This window comes from Pseudopipra pipra, chromosome 11 (assembly GCF_036250125.1).
Source record: "Pseudopipra pipra isolate bDixPip1 chromosome 11, bDixPip1.hap1, whole genome shotgun sequence".
Lineage (NCBI taxonomy): Eukaryota > Metazoa > Chordata > Aves > Passeriformes > Pipridae > Pseudopipra > Pseudopipra pipra.
Window position 1 is genome coordinate 5,033,015 of NC_087559.1, and position 25,577 is coordinate 5,058,591.

The 25,577-nt window shown below is 42.5% G+C and overlaps 1 protein-coding gene across 7 annotated transcripts in view; it reads right to left on the reverse strand.

Annotated features, from left to right (window-relative positions):
• Positions 1-25,577, reverse strand: part of MITF (melanocyte inducing transcription factor) — a 103,396-nt gene that overhangs the window by 73,511 nt on the left and 4,308 nt on the right. Inside the window, exons 1-2 of one of the 7 annotated variants that reach the window (XM_064667208.1) lie at positions 24,233-24,329; positions 21,944-22,121 (exon numbers count right to left, since the gene is read on the reverse strand). The exons of 5 other annotated variants lie outside the window; for them this stretch is intronic. The gene's annotated coding sequence lies outside the window, so the exon portion shown is untranslated. Of the gene's footprint in view, positions 1-21,943; positions 22,723-24,232; positions 24,330-25,577 lie in introns of those variants that run through there. One more of the 7 variants, XM_064667209.1, reaches the window with a different exon arrangement.

Consider the following 25,577-nt stretch of genomic DNA (forward strand, 5'->3'; position numbering starts at 1 on the left):
AAACACTATGAAATAGAGAGCTATAGCTGGGATTCCTTTATATTGTGAAAACAGCATAAAATCAAGATCTGGCTATTAGGCACAAAGCTACAGAAATTTCATTTATTCAATAGTACAAAGAGAGGACAGAGGGAAGAATAAAATGCAAGGCTTCACATCAAAAGGAAGGATGTAGTAAAAGAGGCATTCTCCTTCAGGAGAAAAGGGCACAGAAAAATGCAAGAAAACAAGAGACACAGAGAAGCTGTCAGGAGCGAGGAACAGCCCCAAGGGATGTGGCACAGGTGGAGCCTGAAGCATCCACAGCATGAGAAAGGTAGGAGACAGGTATCAGGGCAGGTGAAGTAAGTGACAAGGAAAGACAGGACCAGAAAAGTGTGCAGAGTGCAACTGAGCACCATTGTAGTAAAAATGGAAGCATACTTGTCAGGGTGTATGGAGAGATAAACTGATGGGAAAAGAGATGCATGTTTATGGGTCCAGGAAGAACAGCATCAGTTCTAAAAAAAGGGAAGTAACGTAGAACAAAAAGTATCGAAGAACTAAGAAAATAAGGACAAGAAATCCCAACAGCTTTTGGTTTTGTTCTCTTTAAGGAAAGGTCAAGTGTTTTGTAACAGAAATGAAATGATAGCTTCAAGAAGCTGGCTGGTCAGAGTTTACTCTCTGTGCATGGGACCATGCAGGAGAGCACTTCCCAGACCCAGACACGAGCAGACATGTAGAGAAACTTCCCTTTCCAGTAATCTGAAGGATGAGAAGTAGCCTGCTGTACATGTTGTTATTATCTGCCACATCTCTCCAACTCTATAGCTCCAGCACTGACTACTGAGCTCTTCCTACCTGTCAAAGAATATCCCAGCCAGTAGCTTAAGGCCATGATTATCAGTAATTGCAACTAAGCCAGGTCTGGCTGCACTCAGGGAAAAGTTGTTCACGTTCTTATTTTCAGAAGCTCACAGGAGAGTTTTACTTGTTGGCACTAACATCAAGAGAAATAACTATAGGACTTGGTGAGGACGAGGATGCTGCTCATCTACATCACCTGAGGATAAGCTGCTCCCTTCCCTGATTTTTATTTCCCCACTTGCAAAGCAGGAATGATGATAAAGGCCTCTTCTATAAGGCATTTTTTGAATTAGCAAACACAGCCACTGTTGTCCAGGCACAAACAATGGTCCCTGTTCTAAAGGAAATGGAGAGGGGCCAAATATTTGGATGTATAACCCAAGCAGAGCTGCACCAAGGGAGTGCAGTCTGGCAGAAGGTACATGGTAGGCTCAGAGATGTCCAGCAGCACTGGCACTAAGGGGGGAAGCACCCCCCCCCCCCCGACGTCTCTCCCCCTTCCTCCCAGCACCACCCAGCACAACACTCCATATATGCAACATTCTGCTGCACAAGCAGCTAAGCATTGGCTGTGCTTAAGCTCCAGACAACAGAGAAAAATAATTATGAAAAACCATTGGGATGCTGGAAAATTCACTTTCATATTCACAGCATGTTGTATTTGCCTCTGCAGTTCTCTTCTTACGCCTCTGCCCAGATGTGAACCGAAACTAGTTAAGTAACAGTACAGTTCACCCTGATGATGCAGAGTTTCTAATGAGGGACTTCCCAAGAAAATAATACTCAGACTTTGAGTAATAATTATTCATACATGTTATAAATAAACACAGCTCCTAATACTTTTAATTAGACAGTTTCCACCAACAAGTTATGTTCCCTTTAAATATTTACATTGCAAAAAGAAACCATACAGCACTTCTCCAGTGATGGAGGAGTTGAAGAGTGGTCTAAATGAAAATGGATTTACTGGAGACCTCTCTTATTACAGCTTTTTCTTTCAAACTGATGAAGACCAAAAGCATTAATTTACTCTTTTATATACATTTGAAGAAAAATTGTTTAAGTGGGTAAAGGTTTTGCCCATCTGCATTAGAAGTCACAATAATATTTGAAATTATTGAATGACTTGTTTCTACAATTCTGACTGACAACACTGTGTACCCAAAAGGCTTCTATTTTGCTACAATCCCTTGAGCATATTGGATATTTTATCCACTGTGGATGGGATTTCTCTGTCCCACTACCTGAAAACAGTTTATTTATCAGTCACAAAACTTAAAGCTTTGTGCACATCTCCCCCACCCCCAGCATATCAGCACATCAGGAGTTTATAAGCACATTCACTCATATAGACACTAAGTCTCTATCTGCCACATAGAAGCTACTTAATTATTTGTTTGCACTGCCACAGCACACAGGAGCAGTCAACATCAATCAGCATCTTGTCCAAACAGCACTACACAAATAGCAAACATGACCACTCCTGTCCCGAAAAACCCTAATTATAGAAGGCAGACAACACAAGAAATATGGGGGGAGACAGAAGTGTGCCAGGAGACAGCAGCAGTCCTTACAATACCAAAGGGGTCTGCTTGTATTTTTTAACAATTATAATAAAAAAAACCCCAACCACTTCCTACTATGGATCTCTTCTTCCTTTTGAAGGAAGGAAAAAGAGTCAGGAAGGAGGAATACTTTTTCCATATGAAACAGTCAACTCACTTTGATGCAACAAGGCCAAAAGATGGAAGTTTTCGCTTGAAACAGTATTGTAGCTGGGAGTCCTTCCTCCCCACCTCTCCAGGTGCTGCTCTGCTGATCCTTCCCCTTCATTTTCTTTGAATGAAATCAATTTTATGCAATGCTGCCATAGCAGTGTTGCAGGAGAAAGCATCAAGATGATCTTTACCTGCTAATTTACCCCCTGCACTGGCAAGCTGGAAAGAATGGAAGATAAATGGGGAAAAAAGAGCTAACAACTCTGTTACTATTAAGAGCACTTTGTCAAATAACAACCCAAAGAAACTGAAGAGATGGGGCAGAAAAAAGACCATGAGAAAAGAAAGGCAGGTAAGCAGATTCAGCGAGACACCCCCTGTAACAGTTTCGTGAGATGACTCACCCAGAGCTCTGCTCCCCTCTCCAGACTTAGCCCAACACTGGATCAGAGGGATGTGCTACACATCAGGAAAAAAAGGGTGGAGTTGACAGAACATTTCCTGGGCAATCACAGGAGCAATAAGCAGCCTGTTTGTCCGCCCGGTAGCAATTACGGGAACATCAGCACTGCTCAAACACACTCAGCACGCAAGAGCGCCCCGAGAGCTGCTCCATCAGCCTCAGCTGCTGGGCTGCAAGAGGCTGGCTACACCTTTGGAGTAGGTGACATCCACTGGGACCAGTGCAGAGGCTCTTGCATGCCACCAAGAGCCCTAAAAACATGACATTGGTTTCCTGCCATTTACCAACTTAAAGCACAGTTCATTAATAAAACGATTTTTAAAGGTTCACACAGATAACAATCATGGAACGGATGAACACACAGCAAAAGCTTTGGGAAGGTAAAGCAGATGTGCTGTAACACAAGACAAATCTGGAATAGTGATTTCCAAGGTGGGAAGTGAGAGGGTAAAGAACATGTATGAAGTTATGGCAGCCAGCTCATTTCACTAACAGACAAAAACCTCTCCATGTTGAAAGAGCAAGTATGGGAAGAAAGGGATGGAGTCTCATGGCACTGCTGGGTTCTGAGGGACAGAAGATGCACATAGAAGGATAAGGAAAAGTTCTCACAGCTAAGGATATATTTGACATACTTAATTTCAAGCCAGAAAGAATGGGCAAGAGACAGGATCTAAAGGCTTTGAGTTCCTCTTTGTGCTGCATAAAAGACCAAAGGATCCTGTAAGGATGCAGTCCCACTTATTCCATCTGAAGGGCCAAAAGCACACACACAACAAAGAGAGGGACTGAAGCCAGAGTGTGGAAACTCACCTTGACATCAGCCCCCAGCCAGCTGCTGATGCCTGTCCTAGGAACCCTCCAGGCTGGACTGTCCCACACTTCCCTGCTGTCTTGTTCTTCTCAGAATAAGGTTCCCAATACTCCATCACCTTCCCTCACGCATCCAGCCAATCCCTTCATATCCTGTGCTATTCATCTTTCTCATCTTCTTTTCATCCTCATAGCAGAGCCATTACCTACAACACTCCTAATCACAGTTAATTGGTGTCTACTACATGGAAGAGATCCATAATCTTCAAAGCATCTCCCAAACAAACTAGAGCAGAAGAGATTTCCCCCTCTGCTTAAGGCATTTGGCAAGAGCACAGCAGCAGACATTACACCAAGTGGCCTTTTTGTTTCCACTCCCTGAGTCACAACCCTATGCATCAAAGATTGATTTCACACCTATCTGGGATGAATGAGCTTTCCTAAATGCTTATGACATGCTTAAGAAAAAAAAAAAAAGGCAGCAAGGGGAAGGTATGACTCACTAGGTATTTGCTAATCTATACCTGATCTTCAGAAGTTATTGCATCTGTATCATGTTTCAGAAATAAACATGCAAATTTCAACATTTATCTCAGACCTACAGCACAGCACTCCACGGTTATGGGTTACCACAGCTGCTGGATGGACAAGCCACACACAGCAGCCTTCTCCAGGAGACATAAAAATACCAAATGACACAGATCAGTCAGAAATAAAAGGCTTCCTTAAAATAACACGCACACAGACTCTTGAACTCTACAATAATCCCTACTCTCTTCTACTAGGTGTAAATGGCAGCACAGACTCAGCAGACTCAAGGTTATTTCATTTTTTTAACCACTGAAATTCTTCTCAGGTTTCCAGAAGGACCATGTTGTCTCTTCCCATCCTCAAAGGTATTTGGCACAAGAAGAGGCAACGCCTATGCCATAGCTGAACAGATAAACTGTCTCCCTTGGCTGGTTGAATCACTGTTTCAAATTAAGCACAAGAATATGGAAAATCCCAAGCTTTCCTTTGCCTCCCCATATTCCTACTCCCTGTTTCAAGGGGGAAGTCCTACAGAACTTCAGGGATCAGTTTTGCTCCCAGGTACAGACAAGCGAAGTACATGACAGCAGGCTCCAGCTTCCATGGCCCACCTATGTTTTCTTCTCCCAGCAGGAGATCCTAAAATTACTTTTGGAGGAGAATCCAGGCAGAATCCAACCGTATGTTGGTGGTCTTTAAGCAAGGAAAGGGACTGTAACACTTAGAGCCAGACTTGGAGCAGTAGCTCCATGTTTAGGGAATCTCGTAAATACCCAGCACAGATTTTTTGCATCACAAATGCTGAAGCCTGTAAAAGCTGAGCTAAAAGAAATGCCACCTACAGAAAAAGTCTTAAACTGTTGAAAAATCCAGATATCAGTGAAACCACTGCGGACAACACCCAGGAAGGTTGGACCTACCACAGCTGGAGATGCCAACAAACTGAACCCCAAATTTGGGAGATGAGAACTGACAGTCAACTACCTTAAAAACCGTGTTTTTCTTTTCAGTATGTTGTTCCTATTGTATTTCTTTTATGTTCACCTTCAATGGCTACTAACGTACCAAGCCCAGGTCTTTGTTTTTTTTAAATGAAGCAGATCTCCTGACATCACTGGGAACAGAAGCATGGCTTGAACAGAGGAACCAACAGTTACTCTTAACAGTGTCTGGTAATGAATGAGACAATCCCCATTAACTCTAGTTAATAACCACAGTCTCACAGCCTATAAAAGTTCTGCTGCTTGGCAAAAGAGGAACAAGCAACCTCCAATTAACTCTTTCTTTCTTGTTTAAATATAGTTTCCTGTGCTTACTGGTGACCAAATCCTGTTTGCCTAACTCACGAGAGCAGTTCATTTTAGTGGGAAAACTCTGAGAATTCAGCTTTTATTCAAATAAAATCTGAATTCGACTTCAGGTGCTCTTATGGCCTTAATGTCACTAGGAAGGAGTCTGCAGCTTGTGCCAAAGACATTCTGTCTTCTTCCCCACCAGGTAAATCCTCACTGGGTAACAGCTGGAAAAGAGCTGGATGATTGACAAACATGAATCCAACAACTGAAAATAAGCAGATTGATCTGTTATTCCCATTCTTGCCAGCAAGTGTTGCTGTTTACCAAGGGAAAGCAAGAATGAAAAAAAAAAAAAAAAAAAAACAACAAAAAAAAGGTATTGCTAAATTTCGTTATTGTGTTTGTACCCAAATCTTTCCATGCAGAATTCTGATTCATCAGTTGAAACTCAGTGTGGCTTAAGAAGAACGTGCTTTCAATAGCTTCTGAAAGCAGAAAGCTTGCAGACTATTTTCTGAAAAAAAAGAACATGCATATGATCTTCTGCAGTGTTGATAAGCACATAGCAAATGCCCAGGGAGAAAATTTGTGTGGGGAGATAACTGCAGAAACTATTCTTAGTAACAGAGTTCTGCATCTGTTAAACTAACTCTGTTGGCACTGCGCTGAAAATTTATATTCAGGAACACGTGTTCCAAATGTTGTGAAAAAGATACTATTTTAAATTCTGGTTTATGTAACCTGAAACATCTCTGAGAGCTCATGGAGGTATTTTCATTGCGTATGGAGAAGGAGCAGAGCCTGGTGGTCCCCAGCACAGCAGGGACTCACGAACAAGGGCCGGTGGTGTGAGGGTAGCAGAAGCCCACACGTCAAAAACACAAAATAAGGCAGAGCAAAGCTCCAACACCCATAGAAACGGGTTACACAGTCACAGGCCTAAGCATGGCTGAAAACTGTGGCTTTAAAACTGGGGGTTTGCTGGTTAAATCACTGTCACTCAGCGAGGATATCTGATCTTTGGCAAAACATTTAAGCAAATCCATGATGTTCAGTATACCATGACATTCCAGCAACACAGGACTCACAGGCAACCAATAAGACCCTTAAGAGGTCTGCAGATGAAAATAATATAGTGCAAGCTTCATGTGTGACAGTGAATGAGATGAGAAACTTCATCTGAAGACAATGAAGCAGAGCCCCTGTTTAATAGACAATTTAACTTATCAAGCTTCAATACTTCTTTTAGCTGCCTTTTTTCAATTTGAAAACTAACTTTTGGTAGGAGAAATGTTCACTACAGAGGAGGGTTTTTTCCTTCTAGCCATTTTTTTAGGTCCTCCCATAGCATTTTATTTTGGGGCACTATGAGAAGCTGGGCAGAAGCTTTCTCTCTCCCCAGTACATCAACAGTGTCCCCTAAGTTAGACCAAGCAGAATCCATGGCATAGTACTCTTTTTCTGTAATTCCTTTGTGGTTATGCCTCTGTGTACCAAACAGCACTGGACCTCTGGATGCACCTATAAATAATTGCTGTCAAATGGAGTAAGACCATTCACCTCTAAACCCGTTGCTGAAATCTCATCAAAGGGCTGAGAGCAGTCTCTGTGTTTGACACCACCCGAGACCACTGTGGCACCTTTCTGCAGTTATGTGACAACATGAAAAATTCATTATCCCACTCAGGAATAACTGGGACCTTTACTTGTAGAGCAGCTGTAGAGAGGTCAAAGCCTGAAGGGATTTTGGAGAAAGCAAGCAAAAAAAAAAAAAGAAAAGAAAGAAAGAAAAAAAAAGGCCCGAAATATGTAGGAACTCCAGCAAAAACTCTTTTTTACTCAGTTAAACAGCCAAAAGCAGTATTAGACTGCACCACTCACACCAGACTTGCTCATAACCCCTTCTCCTGGCTCCCAGCATCCATATTCTGGTACCCAATTTGAAAGACAGCCTCCCTCTTTAACCACCCTCTGTTAAAATGCTTGTTCTAAAAGCTGATGGTACAGACAGGGCCCTAGTACACTAGTCGCAGAGAATGTATTTTTTCCTGCTAAGCCATCCTCATGGCAACAGCCAGAAATACCCTTCAGTAACCCGTACGTGTCAACAAGCTCCATTCCAGCCCAGGCTGTTTGGTATAGCAGTTATTTCACAAGTCTCTGGTGGGACTGTAAATTCTGGCAGTGTCAAATACATTTCCTTTTATTACAAAACCCATTTTGAAGCCATCAGAAAGATTTCTCATTTGTAAACTAGCACTTCTATATTTAGAATATTACTTGGATTACAGATTTATTTTTTCTTCCTGACACTGCAGAAATGGAGAAAAAGAAAAGGCAGGAAACACTAGCAGAGGCAAACAGGCAACTTTTCAAATACTGGAAAAAGATTTAAGTTTTTGGAGAAGGGGGCTGTTCCTCTAGATTTGAAGGAATGGCCCAATTCACAACTTCCAGATGAAACACTGTCCCTGACTTCACCCCTCTGTAAAATGGAAACTCTTCCTCTGGCCAGGCTAACCTGCAATGTGACTTGTGGTCTGCTTCAGAAAGCAAAAGGTCAAGGCGTCACAGGGATGTGGGGTGAAAAACCAAAGTGCATAAAGTACCCAGTCAGGAGAGGACCATTCACTTCCATAACTCCTCATTTCTTCTCTGCTGAAAGTATAAATGCTGAAAGTCTACTGACCCCTCAGCCAAACCAAGGGAAGCAGATCCCCCTCACAAGGCTTCTGCTCCTTAAAGACAGGAGCCTTTTAGAAGTACTAGACTAAGTTGTTTTAACATGTAGAGTGAAGTACATCATGACATTGCCTTTGCAAGTCAAATAAAATATGAAAAATAGTTGATGGAAGTACAGATTTCAGTTTTTCAACTGAACTAATGCATTAGGAGAATAAAGGAGTCTCCTGTACGTGCCAAGATGAGCGCAACTTGGCATGACAGACCTCTAAATAAATTCTAAATCAAACTAAAAACCATGACTGACAGGATAATGACTAATACCCCATGTAAAGCAAAGCTCTTTTTTATGGACTCAGGAGATTTTGATGTCTTGGACTGAATTCTCCCAACTTAGATGCGCTTTTTTTTTTTTTCCATCAATTCTGGATTAACTGGCTCAATTATCCTCTCAGAGTAAACCATATCCAAGCTTTTGATTCCTTGACTAAAACCTGCTCTGCAGCTAAAACTAATACCAAGGCCTACCCAAACAGCTTGGTACAAATAAACTGGGGGAGGGCTGCATACATTAGTTCCCAGATCTCTGGATATACTTTTTTAGGGGGAGGGCACTGTTCCAATAGTTTCTTAAAATTACAGCAGCAGAACAGTGTGAAACTGGGTGGCACAGAGCTGCCAACACATCAAGCATTTGCAATGATTCATAAGTCCAGACTTGGACAAGTTGTTCCCGGATTTGAAACGAGAGAAAGAAGGAACTAGACATCCAACCTGCCAGAGCTCAGCTGACTGGTACCCAAATTCCAGGTGTTGGGTGAACTCATGGAATAATCACAGTCATAGTCCATCCAGCTCAGTACCATGTCTCAAGTCCAGCTACTCTCTAAGCTCTGCTCCGCTTGCAACCCTCCAGCATCCACAGTAACTAACTAAGAGACAGAGTAACCCCAGTCCAGTTCCCTTCAGTATCTGGTCTGTCCATGATCTTTTAAGTCCAGTAGCACCAGCTACTTCCACAGCCTCCTGAGCAACCAAATTCATGTGTTTACTACCTGTTTAAGCTTATTTTTTCCCCCTACAAACCTGTATTATTGCATTTCCTGTGATTGCTTTTATTTTAACCTAAGCAGGTATCTTGTTCAACAATGGAAAACTGGTTTGAATGCTTGAAGTCATAAACATTAACTGGTAAAAGATAGAATAAACCAAGAGAACAGCCATTTGTGAGGGATCATTTCGATGGTTCAGCATTTGTATTCAATCATCATCTAACTTCTCTGCCTATGTATTTTTTTGAATGAAAACATTACCATAGTTTCCCATTTATTGAACCCTAATCTTTGTCTGTTTTTCCTATTAAACCTTTTTCCAGGCTTCCATCCTCCCTTTCCCCAGAGAAAGGGTCTTTGAAAAGTTTTTATCAAATGTAATGTATAATTTAGCCTGATGTAGCTATTTCCAGATGGCCTCCAATGCAATGAATTTATGCACTCACCATGAATTTTCCAATGGAGAAGAAATAAATGGAAGCAAGACAGGATTTCTAAAGCAAGAACCTTGCAAGTACCTCAGGAATTACGATACTTCATTTCTTCTAATAAAATTCACAGAGATACCAAACACTCCCAATGACTTCACCCTTGTCTCTAACCCAAACAGTTTTTTCATTGAAAGAGAGCCACAGCACATGCAGGTATTCAGACTGTTGGCACACCTTACTGGAATCTCTTGCCTGAAAATCCAGCCATTAACATATGGAGGAATTGGAGCAAGTGCTTCTATTTTTATCATACACCATCTTTTCTGAGTTATCATTTTCCCTGGATTAAAGGTATTTGGCAAAACAGACAGAAAACCATGAATTAGGATCAAGAATTACAGCACAGAGCTTAGCCTTCCCATCAGTGTGATGGTACTGTTTTCTCTGTAGAATCTCATTCAATTTGTATGCTGCACAGTACAAATATTCCTGCAAAAGATGCTCCTGGACAGCACTATCAGGCAGCTCCTATAGGAGGGTAGCCCGGAAAGCCACGAGACAGATCTCCAGGTTCCTGTTGGTTTCATTACAACAGGTTTTGTCACTTCACCACAGACATTGCTTCCTTTGCATGTCACAACTGAGATCCTATACCTGTCCAAGGCCCTGCTATTGTGAATCTCTGGACCATACTGAACCACCACAACTACCCAAGGGGACAGGGCTGGGATCCAGACCCACGGGTTCCTGATGCTCAAGAAGAAAACCTGGTCACCAGAAATGCCACATTCCTCCAAATGACGATAAAAGCTCAGTGCTTTATCCCACTTCCAAAGGTACCTCCTCAGAGGTACCTCCAAGTGTACCTGCCCTGCCACCCTCCACCAAGTCTGCCAAGAGCTCTTTTCTGGGCAGGACACCACCAGGGTTTTGCCAACAGCAAGGCACTGGGTGCACTAGGACTCCATCCCATCACACTGACAGCTCTGCCTCATTGTTTCCCCCTTTAGCCATCTGCTTCTCATGTCTTATTCTCAGACTGCAGATCTGCTGTGAAGCAGCCCACCACCTTCCTTCGAGCTCACACAGCACCTACCAGCAGCACAGGACACTGGGTCCCAGCAGGGATCCTTAGTGTTACAGTAGAATAAGTCACAACACACAGAACAAAGCTGTTTACAGAAGATGTTGTTGTTGGAGCTTCCCAGATATACTGTTGACAAAATAATGTCACATTTCATCATAATTTCCCTGATGTGTGCCAACTACAGAGGAGCCCTCTGCAACCAGAACACCTCCAAAGCACCCTGTATCAGTCGTCGGTCTATACTCAAAGCTGCTGAGGAGAAACAAGGTTTATATTCTGATTAATTGTTCAGGATGAAAATATGGGCTCTGACATAATGTAATAGCTATTTTGGCACAACTTTTGAGGAGCATGAGTAAGCAGCCTCTCCTAATTGATGTGCAGATCCTGGAGTGGGTAGTAACTGCATAATAGCTTCGTGTTGTCTTCTGAAAGTTAACACAGATGTGAACCCTGTCAAACTAGTCCACAGTTACCAGCAGCAGCTACTCACTGGAAGAATTTAACCCCGCTCATCCACTATCTACATTTTCTGTCTTCCACGGAAAATGGATTAACACAGGAAGACTTGGACATTACAGCTGCAGTCAAGGCAAAGGATTCCAAGCCTCAGGGGTGGCAGGAGGGCTCCAGCAGCCCATCAAAATCCCTGGTTAAACAAGTTGCCATTCAGCAGCTGAGCTGCCAGAGCAGCCACGTGTGCTGTGAGAGGACAGTCAAGGTGTACTAAAAGAGCTTAGCTTAGTCTGTGGTCAGAGAGGTTTGTGTTAAACCTGCATTACGTGATATTTGCTACAAACCAGGACTTTGCACACAGATAACTACTGCAGCAGAGCTGACAGCAGTAAATTATTAGTCAGAATTAACTAAACTATGCTTGAGCTGTAAGATGATTAGCTCAGTGAGCCAGTATATTTGGGTCATGGTTCCTATGGAGTAAGCATAAAGCTCAAGAAGAGAGAGGCCTGGCAGGTTAACAGAACACTGGCATATGCTTCTCATTCATTTAAGAAATTCAGTATGTCAAGAATCAGTCAGAAAGACATCAAACTGGACTCACTGGTAAAGGTATCTGCTGGCTGTAAGCATGGTACCTGTCACACTTTCTGCTGGAATGCTGATTTTAAGACATTCAACCGCATAAAAAGAAACAACCACAGGCCAGCAACCATACAACTCACACATCAGTTTTATCATGTTTTTGTAAGGTCAGCAGTATGGTTTCAAGTACCATGTAACCCAACATAACTACAAGCTGCTACAGCAGGAGGAGTCTTGCCCACAGTCTGGCTCTCAACCCTCCCCTGGGTCGGGTCTTGTAACTGTGTGGCCACAGCACCAGTCAGTTCTGTAAGCAGATGGAAAATTTTTTATTTTGAGCATGTGTGGTCCTTTCCCATTGAATCAGCAAGATAAGCCAACTCTCCTTACAGCCATTTAGCAGCCAGCTCCTTGACAGGACTGTGGCTCAAGGCACAGATGGGCAGAGCCAGACCTTCCAGCAGCAGCCAGAGGAGATCAGGTGGAGCACAAAACCACACCCCGCCTAGTGCAGAGTCCTTCTGCCAGCATTTGTAAGGTGAACTTTTACCCCACATTACTGCCTTGGAAATAAAGTAGCCAAGTAAGTGATAAGAGGCTATTTTTTCCCTTAAATCGTTCAAATGATAGAGAAGACAAAGCCTCTGATTTCACATACCTAAGCTACAGAGGAGATAACTGAAAAAACACCAAACCTCCTGCATCTTTGCCTCTGACATCAACTGAAGTAGACAATGACAAATAATTGATAAAAGTGCACTTCAATATAGGAATGCACATTACAGGGCAAAAGCATGATAGACAGCATTGCTCTGCAATGCTTTTGTGTTCATGTTCATGTTCCGAACTGGAGCTCTTCCACAGTCTCCGATTCCCTGAACAAAAAAAGGTGAGTAATCAACATTTTCCACATACAATGTCCAGTAGAAAAGGAGAAAGCTGCCCCTTATCTCTGAGGTCACCCAAAACTCCTGGGCAGCAGAAACTTGTGCAGTTTTCCAGGCTGTTTGAAGGCCTGTACCTTATATCCAAAGGCAAGTCAGCCTGTATGAACTGGTATGATGCCAGCAGTCCAGCCCTGAAAAGCACGGGACTTACCAGCTGGCACATACTCCACACACACGTGCAATAAACCTGACACTTTCTGGGGGAAATTAAACACCTCTGCCCTTGCACAGCAGCTCTGCTGCAGCACACAGCTGTACGCAGTGCTGAGAGCAGTTAAACAGTCCTCTTGCCAGAGGAGCTGGGGACTTTTCTTTGTAACAGTAATGGCTGTGGTAGGATGTAAAATATGGGCACTACCAAATAAATCACAAAGACCAGGCCAACTTTTGTGAAGGAACTCTGCTGTCTGCAGGTGTAATTCTCCTTCCATGTACCACCCTTCTGTGCCTCTCTCACAATAAACTCTGCAGAATATCCTGGAGTTTGGGTTCAGTCTTCAGTTCCAGCAGAGAAGGGGATCTCAACTATTAGTCTGTATCACTGAGCTGAACCAGGTGTCCCTCCATCTTTGTACACTCTTCTCCCAACCTCTGCAAATGCCTCACACTTTTTGGAAGCTGTACTGTCGCAGCCATCCCATGCCCAGATTTCACAAAAAGCTGTACAATAAACCTAAGTGCAACAAAAAGTCAGTGTGCAACATTAGAAATCCTGACTCCATTACTAATTCCTAATTTAATTCAGAACATCCCTTAACCATGCAAATACAGAGGCAAGGCGGTGCCTTCAAAACGCTTTTCATTAAGAACTCAGCATTTAGCACAGCTCCCCATAAACTGCATATAATCAAATTTCTGCACTACCCTGTTTCAGCTTCTCATTACTGCATATCTTTCATGTTTTAATTCACATGACATTAGATTTGCTGCACTAAATGAGCACCTTCTGAACTCCAGAATAAAATGGAGGTTAATTACTAAACCAGATTTTTAAGTGAGAGTAAAACTCTATTAATGCCTAAAGCAATGCTAAACTTGACAACTTAATTGAAGTTAAGCATTGCAGAGTTAAACTGCCCCAACAGCTTTATTCAAGCAGCAACTCACACAGCAAGACCTCCCAGGATCCAGGTGACAGGATTCCTCCTGCTCCAGAATCTTGCATTTCAAGTGAGATACTCCAGTGGCATTTTGTGATGGCCTTGTAAGCAGATGTCCAGAACCTCTCCCCCCATCTGCTTCTCACCTGCCTGGAACACACCAGTGAGCCTTAGAATAAAGGAGGGAAGACAAAAGCAATGGGGTAAAAAAAGCTCTCACTTCAGGTAGTACACCCAGAGGCAAAAACTACTGTCAAGATCTGCCAACATTCAGCATTCACAGTGTTAATTTTGCCACCAAAGCACCTAACAGCTAACTATGCCATAAGCACACTGAGAGTGCAGCTATTGCTGTCCACTGTCTACCATCCAAAGTCACTCCCATTTACACGGGAAAATCCTGAACGGACTGCATAAATGTAGACATCATCCTCATCTACTAACCTGAAGTAAGAAGGACCATTGAGTCTACTGGGTCTCAGGTTCATCTGGAGCTTCAAGATGGTATTACATAACCAAGCCTCTTCCCCAGAAAGTGCTACTTTGGGAAACCACCTCTAACTTTCTGCTTATTTCTCAACAGTTATTGTAAATGCAAAAGGAACAAAGTCTGGAGCAGTAAACATGGTTTATTTTCTACACTTGACGTTATGCTATTGCCAGTCAACTCCAATCATCCAAACATGTCAGAGCTTGAGAATACAGAGAAACAAATGCAGCCTCAGAAAACACAGACTGGAGACCGTAGCATCTCAATATCTGATACCAAGTAAATCAAGTAAGACTGCTATGGCCTAGGACTGGACTCTTACTTGCTATTGGCAGTATCATTAAAGATTTTTATTTAATTGCTACACTTTTTTTTTCCCTGGAAGAAACCTCTGAAGTAAACTTTTCCAGTCATTCTAGTAAACTTTTCTTTAAGTTAAAGAACATATTCTGTAAGATCTCTGATTTGCTGGCACTTGAAGCTGCCAAAAGCAATCTGCACAAAACTGAAAAGTAGTCCTAGACAGTCTAGACAAGATCAGTCCCAACTGAAGATCAGATACTCAATTCCATGTGATATTTATTTAATATACCTTGGCTGAAGTGCATTGTATGCTGTCCTGATGAACAGAAACAGCTACAGGCCACAAAAAGGCACTTTGTGCATAGCACACTGAGGAACCCTTTCTAGATTTATCCCAGAGCATGGAATGGCCAAAGTTCATGTTTACTATTTTAGAAGTAATTTCAAATTCAGTGTATGAATTCATAGCAGACAAGTTAGTGCTGGTGCATCAAAGAGCAGGAATATTTTAGTCACAGCCACGTGGAATTATTATATGTTAAACAGCCAAGATAACATCACAAGCAATGAGCATCTGTCAAATGCTTTGCACAAACAACACCAAGGCATAGTTTTGCAGCACTGGACACAACCTCTGCACTGAAGTGCTTATTAAATGCAACGTTATGCTGAAGGGTGCTTTGCATCCATCCACAGTGGGGAATGGCAGAGTTGAAAACTAGTTCGTGTCAAACAAGACTGAATCAAGAGGAGTAAGAAAACCTTGAGTCACGACTGAAAAGGACACAGAAGTTTTGCCCGAGAGGTCTTTAACTAAACCTGTACAATCCACTGCTTTTAGGGCAAATCCCAACAGTTTAGATAAGAAACGTAACCCCCGTCTTACTTCAAAAAGCAAAGCTGAACGAGTGTAATTTGTGCAGCTGCCTGCATACTCCACACAGTGATACAGAAGTCAGAAAACAGTCTATGTGTAACTCAGAAAAAACCCGCCAAAACACAAACAAAAAACCCCACACTTTTTTTTACTGTGAGGGTCCAATACTGGAACAGGTCACCCAGAGAAGTTAGGAAGCCTCTGTCTTTGAAGATACTCAAAACCCAACATGACATGCCTCTGAGCCACTACTCAACGATGAGCAATGGAGCTGGACAAGATGATCTCCAGAGGTGTCACCTCAATGACTCTGTGAGCCTGTAAAGCCACTGGGAAAAACTTCAGAATGTTGGAAATAACCCTATTCCAAACCTTCAGATCCCGCCCATGTGACACCCAGTAGCAGGCTTGACAGCATTGTGGTTGGCTTTGAGAACAGCCCAGTTTGGATCCAGAAAGCTGTGGTCACATCCAGCTCCTTTTCCAGAGGAGCCACAAAAGCACTTGCTATCACAGTAGGCAAACACACATGTGAGGGCTAAAGGAACTGTTCTTCTTGATATAAGCACATGCAAATCTAAATACTCATCTCAAACGATATCATCAGGACATCAGAAATAAATGGGCAGTTAAGTCTTTTGGGAGAAAAACAACAAAAAACCCAGCTGATAGTGCTCATCCTCTGCTAAATAGACTATACAGAAAGTCAGTTAATTCTGCATCTCATGTTGAAAAGATTATGCATTTATCTTCTTCTAGTGGGATTTTTTACTTTTCTAAGTAGTATTTCAATGAAAGTGGAACATATTAAAAGCACAGTGTCGGGCTCAGAAGTACATCAGATTTAGCAGCCTGCCATATGCTGAACACTCTTCTCCCAATCCAACAACACGGATTTCAGCTCAAACCAAGAGCTGAAACCAAAGCACAGTCTCGAGCAGCACAGCTCACATGCTTAAGGCCTGCTGGATCAGGGTAGAGCTCTCTTGTGTTCAAATCTGCAAGTACAAAACCAACTGAATTATTAAGTATTCTGAAATAAAGACTATATGGAAGTGTTGTGTTGGACAGAGGTCTAATCAAGGTAGATCTTTAAACATATGCTTAACTTCAGCTGGCATTTAATGGTGATCTCTTTCAAAATAGCCTCAGCCTGAACACTGGATGCTTTCTCAGCTTGCAGCTCCCACTACACCAAGGATTTAAAGTACATTTGGGGGGGAGGACAGACAATGTAGGCATTTGCTCAGGAAGAATGCTTTTGGGAGATACTACATATTATTTTAATATTTCAATTACTTTTACAACCTCAAACAAGCCCAAATTGTTTCTAAAATTCCAGCACATAGACACCTCCCTGAATTTTAGCTCAAATTCTCATCTTCATCTAAAAAAGATGCCAGGGAACAGAAAAGAGCCTGTTTCCAAAAACTTCGATAAAATTCAGTAAAATTGTCCAGATGATTTTCATTCCACAGCAAATACCAAACCAGCAGTTTGCATAGCATAGCATTTTGTAAATACACAAAATAAAGAGAAAACAACACACAAGTGGAAAGTGCAAATGCTGAGCCCATTATATTTTTGTTCCAGCAGAAATGTAGCACAATCAATACCATCTTGCAGTTCTAGAGCACCCACCTTTCTGCTGCCAGGGGCGCTCTGCAGCTCTAAGTGCCACCAAATATATTGCACGCAGCTCCTAGTGCAACCATTAATTTTTCCTGTGCTACATGCAGAAAGGAGGAATTGCATCCCCACTACCAAACCCCCAAACCTCAGCATTCCCTATAGCACAAGAAGCCAAACAGCACCTACTGAATAACTCATGTACTTTGGATGACTCTGCAAGCAGCCAAATTTAGCAAATTTGCTATTTTCTCCACAGCATAGCCTGATTCTGTGGCTCTTTAAATACCGGGGAAACTGTCTTAGATTAAATAGTGATTAGAGATTTAGAATTTCAAGAGCTGTGAAAGTCCTTGCCACAAAACATGAACCCACTGAAAAGAGACGAGGACAGATACTGCAATTTTCTATGCCGTGTTATTTAATAAATCTCAATGCAAAAGAACTAAATTACAGATGGGAAACAAGCATCACACAATAATATGACAACATCTGAAATCATTCAAATCCACCACCAGCAGAATCAGAAAACTGATCAGAAAGATCAGCAAAAGATGAGCCATGAAAAGAAATATCTCTCCAGTTACAGATGGATTCATCCTTTTTCCATGGCATCTCATGGCATCTCACTAAAATGCTTCATAGCAACGGGACAGGAGTTATACCCTGGCAGGGGAGGATACTAATAGCCACATAAACCTGGAGCTCAGAGTACACCTCAAAAACAATAGGAGAAAACAGGCGAGTGAGCAAACCCAGCACTTAAACTGAGTTTCTTAAACTGTAAGAAATCACTAAAGCATTTCTTCTGTAGGTCATTAATGCTTTTCCATGCGGTGCTACTGGTTTCCCTCATCATCCAGCCAGGAGGGCAGAGACAAGACCATTGCCAGGACCTGCTGAACGTTGCACCACTTGCAGTCCTTGCAGAGAGCAGGACCTGTCAGTGTCCATGTGTCCCTGTCTCTGTGCCTACCCAAAATAGCTGCCCAGAAGAAGCTCTGGGTATGAAAATGGAGGGATCACCTGCTGATGAAGCCACCATCGAGGTGCTCCAGCTCACTGCAAGAGCCACCTTTTCTCACCAGCCTCCTTTCACAGAGCTGGTGCCCAGCGCGACACTCGGCACAGCATTCGGGAACACAAGATCACTGGACCTGTTCCTCTGCAGGTCTATTTATAGTCTCAAGTGGTGCTGCAAGGCAAAAGCCCAAATGGCCAACAGTTTCAAAGAGCAAGTCCCTAAAGATCCCCACTGAGAGCCAAGAACACACCTGCCAGATGAGAGCAAGAGACCACTGAACACACAGAGGAGGGGAGTTTTGTCCTGTGGAGATCGTGGTACCCCAGCACAACTCTTAGAAGCACCTTCATTAGTAAGGCTAACTGAGGGATAATTAACCCTCCTCCGTGAACAAGGACTCCTTTGGAAAGAGAACAATTACTGCCTGCTCAGAGGGATCTCTCCCAGATGCTGTAAGGAGGCTGATTCCCTCGGGAAATACCAAAAAGGTTCAAGACCCTCCTCGGCTCTGCAAATGTGCAGCAGCACCAGGCCCCTTCCATCCAGCCCTGTTTTTGTTGCAGGGGCAGCTTCATGACCTTTGAGAACCTCAAACAGGCAGATCCATTTCAGGATTTTCTACATTACTCAACACACTCAAAAATCACAAAGTCCTTGGTGGTCCACAGCATCTTCAGGGCTCACAGCTCCAACAGCACAGCTTTGTGCAGCATCAAAAGCTGCATTAGCTGGGAACCAAATTATCACTTGCAGAATAGTTTTGCAATTAGATTGAAACTGTAAATTATGCAACAAGCTAAATCAAAAAACAAGTTTATGATACAGACGTAATCTTATTTCATCCCCTGCCTTACTCACATTACTCCTTTGTAACTCACTTCTACACAGATTCAAGCTTCTCTTGCTGTACCACAAATGATTTCACATTCCTAAAAATTTAAGCATTCCTAAGAAATAACATATACTTGTCGTCACTCTTAATATCCACCTTTGCCTGAAGCTTCCTCACCAACATACACCACTCTCAGAGGCCTTTTGGCCATGAGAGTTCATATCACCCTTCAAATTCCATGCCTTCCTGCAACAGTTCAGGACTCTCTGGTTCCCAGAACTGTAAAGACTTCCTCCCCTCATCCAACTATCTCTGCCCCAAATATCACCACTCTTACTTCAAGCAGGTCCCCATATTTCATGCTGTGACCTCAACTACAGAGATTTGGAAAACTAATTTTTGAGAAACAGATGGAACTGAAAACTACCTAATTTCTGAGCACATCTTACTTGCCTCCTGGTAGAGCTGTTCCACTTTGTACAAGGAGCTATTTTCTGGAGGAGGGTGAGAACCATCCCATGCAAATACTCACTCCCTTGTGTTACACCAAGTCACTCCTGCCCCTATCAGGCTCAATCAATACTATACAAGGCAAAACGGAGTAGCTTCAGCAAAAAAGACACCTCAAAGAAGTTTATTGGTTTGGGCACTCCAAAGGATGGTGGGCACTTTCAATCCTGTGTCTTGAGCCACAGTCAGGATTGGAACTCCAAACTTCTATGTGCTGAGTGGACAAAGCTGGGGTAGGGGGATGTCATACTACCTGCTCTTCCTCATTTCTGTAAGAGCACACCTGCCTTGGGCACGTCACTCTGAGGAGGGTTTAGCAACAGCTCACCTAGAACCAACAACCAAATCTTCAAGGGACAGCGTTTGGCACCAACACCAGCCTCCTGCACCCTTCCCTGCCTGACTCAGCCAATCCCCCACTCCACAGGCCGGTGCTCACAGGCCTTCTCTGAATCCACCTTTCCCTCATGAGTTCTTTAAGGAACCCAGACAACCACCTCATGTTTGTTTTATTTTTTAAATTCCACTAGGCAGCAGAACACATAAAAATGAGATGATGCAACGCTAAACCCAAAGCTCCCCTAATGAATACAGCCCTAAGTGTCCAACAGGATGTGACAGGTGGACAGGCAGGCGAGCCGAGCGGGGGATGAGGTCACGAAATGAGCAGTTTGCACAGCACACTACTAATCTTAAATTCCAAACTCATTATGCACAAGCCCAACAAACAAAGGAGCAGCTTAACAGATTTACAATGTACCTTCTCCAAGGGTGGAATAATTATTTATCAGATAGCAACCTTCGTGTTACAACAGCAGTAAATAAATAAATGGTCTCAGCAACTCTTCTGAGCCATGCCTGTGGCTTCGCTGGACAGACTGACATCTGGGATGTGCCTTTAGCTGCCTGAGCTTGGGTAGAATTGTAAATATTTAGTACAAATAAAAGAAAGCCTGTTAGATAGAGCAGAAACCCAAACACAGCAGTTAATGGCATCCCAGGGGACACAATGCAAGAGACCCACACCCCCCTGAACTCCTTCCAGCTTTCAATGAACAGCCCATAGGAGTCTTTTTCCCTTTGCTTTTCTGTAAGATCATTCCCTCCTGCAAGTGTACACATGTCAATATTATTCTGATTTCATTCTCTCAGGTTGCAACTGTTATTTATCCAGGCTGAAGTTCACAAACATTATAGAAGGAGTTTGTATTCCTAATTTGGCTTTACAGCTGCATATTATCATGCAGAGACACATCCAGAAAAAGCATTTCCAAAGTCATACTTTATACAAACTCTCTCCTTTATTTAGATAAAGCCCAAAGAATCTTGAAAGGAAATAGTAAACGTGCACAAAACATGTTCAGCCAGGCTCTCCCACTCAGATATCTCAATGATCCTTTTCCATCTCTATGACATTATTCCAACCTCCCAGTTAAGCTCCAGGACCACACGTCCCCCTTGCCCACATTCCAATCTCTCCCTATCTGACAGCTTCCAAAGTCTGGTCCCATCTTCTCACCCTGAAACAGTTCCCAACTGATTTACCTCCAATCCCAAGTTTTCTAGCTAGCTGCTTCTTCTCCAGAAAGGATCACACTAATTCCTATTTTCTTCATGTGTTTACATGTTACAACAGGATGCCTGGCAGTAAGGCTAGTAACAATCATTGAATGTTCCCATCTCCATTCTACCAAGCATCCTTCATTTGGGACAAGCCAGTTGTTCCCATTTCCTACTACTTTTCTTAGATCTCCAGATCCCAGAGTCTCTGCCCTACGAGGTTTCCTCCATTCATTCTGCAGTTTGTGTTGTCACATCCTTGCAAAGAAAAGCAGCAGTGTCTCAGCATTTGGGTTACAGGCTATATATTGTTATCATAGTGCTGCTTTAAACACATTAAACTTGGCAAGCTTCCAGCGCCTAAATACCTCAAAGATGATCAACATCTTTTCAGGAACCCAAAATACTAATATATTCAACTGAATTTCCTCAGAATTCACCACAAACAAACTCTTTAATGTAACAGTAGGCCAAACCAGGCACATAATCCTTGCACGCAAAGATTGCTTTTGTAGGTTTGAACAGATACAAACGTCCTTCCAACCCTCCAAAACTTCAGTGGTCTCTTCACAGTCAGTCTCACAAGATGGTCTGAGAAGAGCAGACCCCCAGCATGCTCCACCCAGCCACACCAGCCTGAACAGAAGGTCCGGGTGGGTCTGTGCCCACTTTGTGTCAGAACAGCAGCACAAACAGAGGTGCAACGTACCTGTGCCTCTAGATCACCGTTTTTGGGGGAGCGGTTTAGAAGGATGAATCCAGTTCTTCCCAGAGGTGGGAACAGCTGCATCGTCTCCAGTGCAGCTGTTTCCCTCAGCCGTAATGTCCCTATGAAATACCAACTGCAGGACTGGTCTCCAGCCACCTGACACCGTACCTGTGGTGTTCTAGAGCGAGAGAAAAAGGGTCTGAAAAAAAGGCATTTGGTTGTTCTCAATGTTCATTTCTGCAAGCAACACAGAATTCATAAACTCCACATCTGCAGATGTATGTCTGCCTGCATTGTAAAGGAATAATCTTCATGGGAACTGATTTAAAAAAAAAAAAACTTGTTTACTGTTAGAGGCTGTTAATTACAACATTAAAATACTAGCCCGAACCCTACATTACACTTGCATTCTGTTTTACATAGCAGTATACGTAACAATCATCACAGCAAGCAACTCTGTTGGCTCATGCTAGAAGAAGTAATTATATATCACAGGAACACATTTTTGCCCTTCAACCTGCCAGTCCAGTCCATGCAGCAGCTGCGAGCAGCAGGTCAGGGTGGGGGGAGCCTACAGAGCGTTTCTACATAATCACCACTGAAGAAAAAAAGCTAAAAACCACCAGCCCCTGGCTTGCATGCTTGGCAGAAAGCTGCTAACACAAACATTACAGCAGCCCTTGCAGCAGAGATGTTACCAGAAAAAATGAGCTCGATCCAAAGGCACTATTAGTGGTTGAAGTATTAGCTAGAAGTTGTACTGCAAGCCTTCCTTAGCAATTTTCACCATTTCTGTGCTTGTACCAGTGATACTCACACTATCCTCTTGCACTTGGACACTACTATGACCTCTGTGAAACACTTATTCTCTGGTGAAGCCCACAGACATCAATGACAGGGGCCTATACAAGTCACAAACTGAAATTCTGGGCAAAGATACTGGGACAGAGCCTTTCAAAAGGCATCCAAAACTGCAAGTGCCTCCCCACAGCGAGCAGATCCTTGGGGTGCCTAACACTGAAAACAGCATGGAACTTCTACCTTGCACATGGGCTGGAGAGCAGGTTTGATCTTTCAAGACTAAGTTCCAGTGAGCCTGAGTATTTCAATCTTGACACTCAAAGCAGCGTCAGTTTTTTACAGCTGTTGCAGATGAAGCAGTTGCCTTGTTATATCATGAATATGCAACAATATTCCCTTTCCCATGCTGTTTTTTTCCCCAGTATGAAATGAAGTATAAAACTACAAACAAGCCACTAGTTGTGCTGTTACTGTTTAACTAGAGAAAATTTAAAAAAAAAAAAGAAAAATCACAGTTCTGGTATGATATGATAGTGATGCAACAGTTAACTGTCCAGCAAAATCTGCTATGCCATGCTGCTTAATCACGTTGTCTTCATTCCAGCAAAAAATTATACTAAAGACAGTGTATTTTTTCCCCAAACAAAAACATTACAGTCCGTACATTTCAAAAACTTTTTGAATCCAAAATAGAACGAGACAGACAATAATGGCCAAGAGCCTGACCAGTTTAATGGAAGTTGGACTCTCATTTTGTTCTCAACACCGAAAGAGCAGATCGTTCTCGGAAGACAATTAAAAGCCAATACACAATTTCAATTTTTTTAACAGAAAAGTAAACATAAAATTACTCTTGTTTCATTTTCAAAGTCTTAAAGTATGTTGCTTTGGAAAGCAAATATAGAAACAGGAGGACTGCATAGTTAAGTGTCAGAACGGGTGTCTCCTGTACCCTCATTTTTAAGCAGTTGTACAGATTTCTTCCCATTAAACTTTTAATCATAGAATGTGGTAAGAGGCTGAATTTGTTTGTAAAATAGCACATCTGCAAGTCTCCTCTGCTCCCGCTTCCCAGTTTTCTTCTAGATCCCAACCAAACTGTACAGCAGGAATTAGTCATGCTGCCTACCACCGTGCTGGGAAGGACCTCTGGTGCATTGCCCTAAGTTCCAAATAAAAGCATACACAGTGTAAAAAAGGCTCTGCAATGACTTGTTCATGACAATGGGTAAGTTCACAGCAGCCTCAAAAATTCTAGACCAGCAGCTTGTGAAATTACCTCCACCACACGTGGGGAAATGAGCAGTACCAGGGGCAGCCCAGCTATCCACCAACAGGGCTGCACAGTCTTATTTTCAGCCATTTAAGAGACAGAATATATTGATTCAAATTATCACCTGGATTCCGTAAATCAATAACAGGATAGGGAAGCCTCCTGCTCACCAGAAAGGTATGGATTTATTTCAAGCAGAGTGCATATGTACTTACACACAACTAACGCAGCCAGCAGTCTGATAAATAAAAAGAAAACACATGTGCTTGCTAAAAGATGCACAGTCAGTGCAGCCAGCTCGGCCTCAAAATATCTGTGCCCTCTCTGATCAGCTTGGCAGCCAAACAAAACCCTCCCGAGGAAAGCAGGCCAGGGAAGCAAAAAGGTGACGCTCAATAGTTCGTATCAAAGCAAATGCTGAACTGAATTTCATGGGCTATTTCTGTTTCCTTGCTAAATAGCAAAGGCCTACTGCAAATAACAGAGTGAGAGTTTTGCAGGAGAGAAAAGGTCACCCAGGATCTCTCACCATGGAAAATGCTCTGCTACAGACATGGAGCAGCACCAGCTCCCTGTGTAAAGAAATATACGGAAATACCACTTATTGTCTCCACATGTTTATACAATCGACACTCCAATTGCAGACTTTTCTTTTAAGACTGTTTTCAGAGATAAAAAAGTACAAAAAGATGTGGTGAGGGTTTCCTTCCCAGTGAAGCGAATTTGAGGTGCAGAATAAACATGGAATTATTGACTCACTCACAAAAATGTTACCGGAGAGATTTCAGAGACATACTTTTGGCTTAGCTCTACTCCCACTGACGTTGGCTAAGACTTTTACCACTGATTTCAGGCAGTGCTAGCCTACGTAGCACTTTAAGCTCAGCTATTATTACCTTTCAGTTTAAAATACGTAATGTTCCTCTGTAACAGACGGAAAAATATTTCAGGAACTTTTTAAATCTGTTCCTCCAAGATACATTTTTATTTTTTTTTAATCACACTGAGACGCGGTTCCTGGATGCAAGAACATGTGACCTGTTCTAAATAAAGGATATTTTCCACTTCTTGCACAACTGGAACAGATATAAGCAGTAGCTTGAACAAACTGCATTGCAGAACCCAACCAGAATATAAAACACTTGAATAAGATCCATAAATAGCAGTAATATGAAAAGACTACCTCCAATAGGCACAAACTCAATGTTAAGCCTAATGTAATCAAGTTCAAATTCAATCATGCTGCAAAGTTCATTTACAAAATTAAATTTGATCATCTGCAGGCTAAGGCACTAAGGTACTTTAGAAGAATCCTCTTTGGCTACAGAGTAAGCCCACGTTTCAAAAATGTGTGCCTCTTTGGTGAAATTATTATTTCCTCAATAATCACTGTGTATTAAAAGGGAAGTTTTAACTAAATCAAGACTTCAGTGTTTAGCACAGCACTAGAAAAGAGGAAAAAACCAAAAAGGAGTGCTTTATAGAGGATCCTAAATGGATAGAGATAAGGCACTGGCTGATATAATATTGAAGGTTTGCAAGAAAAAAAAGGCCTTTGGA